Raw genomic sequence first — 3100 nt, 5'->3', positions numbered from 1 at the left:
TCCTCCTTGTTCCAATTCTGTTCTCATTAAATTATCTTTTAATGTAAAAAAAAAAGAAAAAAAATAGATTTGGATAAGTGAATGTTAATGACTTTATGAGACAATAAGAATCAATCAAACAAAATCAAAATAATGAAAGGAAGAAAATGTAAAATACCTAATGAGAAAAACAGCTGAGCTCTTCCAACCCACCTCGGTGGCAGGCGCAGGTGCAGCGGTGGCAGCATGTCCCACAGAAAGTTCTCGACTCCCAGGCATGGGTCTCTGGGCTTCCTGCCTTGAAAGAGAAGCAGCAGGCACCAGGGAAAGGTGAAGAGCTTCCCCAAAGATGACCCCACCAAGGCCATCCACCTGACAGCCTTCCTGTGCTATAAGGCCGGCATGACCCACATCGTGCGGGAGGTGGACGGGCCTGGCTCGAAGGTCAACAAGAAGGAAGTTGTGGAGGCCATCACCATCGTGGAGACGCCCCCCATGGTTACTGTAGGCATCATGGGCTACGTGCAGGCCCCCCCCCCCCGCCTGCGTAGCTTCAAAACCATCTTTGCTGAGCACATCAGTGATGAGTGTAAGAGGAGGTTCTGTAAGAACTGGCATAAGTCCAAGAAGAAGGCCTTCACCAAGTACTGCAAGAAGTGACAGGACGATGAAGGCAAAAAGCAGCTGGAGAAAGACTTCAGCAGCATGAAGAAGTACTGCCAGGTGATCCGAGTCATTGCCCACACCCAGATGCGCCTGCTGCCTCTGAGGCAGAAGAAGTCCCACCTGATGGACATCCAGGTGAATGGAGGCAGCGTGGCTGAGAAGCTGGACTAGGCCCGGGAGAAGCTGGAACAGCAGGTGCCCATGTCCACCATGTTTGGGCAGGATGAGATGATTGACGTCATTGGAGTGACCAAGGCGAAGGGCTACAAAGGTGTCACCAGCCGCTGGCACACAAAGAAACTGCCCCAAAAAAACCACTGAGGACTGCATAAGGTGGCATGCATTGGAGTTTGACATCCTGCCCGTGTGGCCTTCTCTGTGGCTCGGGCTGGTCAGAAGGGCTACCACCATCGCAACAAGATCAACAAGATCTACAAGATCGGCCAGGACTACCAGATCAAGGATGGCAAACTGATCAAAAACAACGCATCCACTGATTACGATCTGTCTGACAAGAGCATTAACCCTCTGGGAGGCTTCGTCCTCTACGGTGAAGTGACCAATGACTTTGTCATGCTGAAAGGCTGTGTCGTTGGGACCAAGAAGCGTGTCCTCACCCTGTGGAAGTCTCTGCTGGTACAGACCAAACATCGTGCCCTGGAGAAGATTGACCCAAAGTTCATCGACACCACCTCCAAATTTGGTTACGGTTGGTTCCAGACTGTGGAGGAGAAGAAAGCTTTCATGGGACCACTCAAAAAAGACCGTGTGGTGAAAGAAGAAGCTGCCTAGTTTTTGCAGATCAATGTGGAGCTGGTGGATTCACAATAAAATTTTCAAAATTTAAAAAAAAAAAGAAAAACAACTGATATAGAAAATAGATCCTGGGGGAGACAATATCAGAATCATTGGACTACCTGAAAGTCATAATCAAAAGGAGGAGCTGGACAGCATCTTTCAAGAAATCATCAAAGAAAACTACCCTGATATCCTAGAAAGAGAGGGCAAAATAGGCATTGAAAGAATCCACTGATCACCTCTGGAAAGAGATACTAAAATAAAAACTCAAAGAATATTTTATCCAAATATTAGAACCATCAGGTCAAGGGAAAAAATTCTACAGGTGACAAGAAATAAATAATTCAAATATCACAGATTCTCATACAGGATTACACAGGATTTGGCAGATGCAGCATTCAATAACTAGAAGTCATGGAAGTCAAAGGAACTGGGACTACAATCAAGAATCCTGTACCTGAGAAAATAAGCATGATACATCAAAAGAAAAAATGGCCATTTAACAAAATACAGGGATTTCAAGATTTCATAAAGAGAAGATCAGTTCTGAACCAAAAAACTGACTTCCAATATTAAGATAAAAAAGAGGCATAAAGAGGTATAAGCAAAAAAAAAAAAAAAGCCAATGGATTCAATGAAGGTGGATTATTTGCATCCCTGAATGGGAAGACAATAATACTTGTAACTCTTGAAAATTCTATCACTAATAGTACAGCTGGAAGAAATATACATGACAGAGGTAACAGGTACAAAATGAATTATAGTGAATGACATAAAAAAATTAATGGATGAGAAAGAGGAGTATACTAGATGCAGACAGAAGGAGAAGATCAATGGGGTAAATTATTTTACATGAAGAGGTGCTAATGAACAATTATAGGAAAGGGGATAACGAGCATTTCTTGAACATTACTCTCATCAGCATTGGTTCAAAGAGGAAATAATACACACAACCAGCTGAATATAGAAATCTATCTTATCTGACAGGAAAGTAGGAGGGGAGGAGAACAAGTGTTTCTTGTGTTTGGGGGGCGGAACAGGGGATAACAGAAGGGAGGGTAGATAAAAGGAGGTGATCGAAGCAAAATACTTATGATGAGGGAAAGGGTGAAAAAAGAGAGGACAAATAGGATGAAGCAAAAAAGACAGGTAGTAATCATAACTGAATGTGAATGGGATGAATTCTCCCATAAAACAGAAGGGCATAGCAGAGTAGGTCAAAAACTGGCAACCTATGATATGTTGTTTAGGGGAAACACACTTGAAGCAGAAAGACACACACAGAATAAAGGTAGGGAGGTAGAGAAGAATCATTTATGCCTCAGCTGGAGTAAAAAAAACAACCACAAAATAACAGGGGTAGCAATCCAGATCTCAGACAAAACAAAAACAAAAATAGAGCTAATTTAAAAAGATAAGGAAAGAAACTATAAGTTGATAAAAGATACCATAAACAATGAAGCAATATCAATCCTACTCATATATGCACTAAGTGGTATACCATCTAAATTCTTAAAGAAAAAAAAATTAAGTATGTTACAGGAATAGAAAGCAAAACTATTCTAGTGAGGAACATCAAATGTCCCCTTTTAGAACTTGATAAATCTAACAGAAAGAGAGAGAGAGAGAGAGAGAGAGAGAGAGAGAGAGAGAGAGA

At 42.0% G+C, this 3100-nt stretch overlaps 1 pseudogene; it reads left to right on the top strand.

Annotated features, from left to right (window-relative positions):
• The first annotated feature begins 684 nt into the window (after positions 1–684).
• Positions 685–1510, top strand: LOC138145641 (large ribosomal subunit protein uL3 pseudogene; annotated as a pseudogene).
• The last annotated feature ends 1590 nt before the right edge of the window (positions 1511–3100 follow it).

This window comes from Petaurus breviceps, unplaced genomic scaffold (genome assembly GCF_028583685.1).
Source record: "Petaurus breviceps papuanus isolate PSGF00001 unplaced genomic scaffold, PetGlider_PUasm1.0 90743, whole genome shotgun sequence".
Classification (NCBI taxonomy): Eukaryota; Metazoa; Chordata; class Mammalia; order Diprotodontia; family Petauridae; genus Petaurus; species Petaurus breviceps.
Note: the sequence above shows the minus strand (reverse complement) of the source record. Positions and strands in the feature narration are given on the sequence as shown.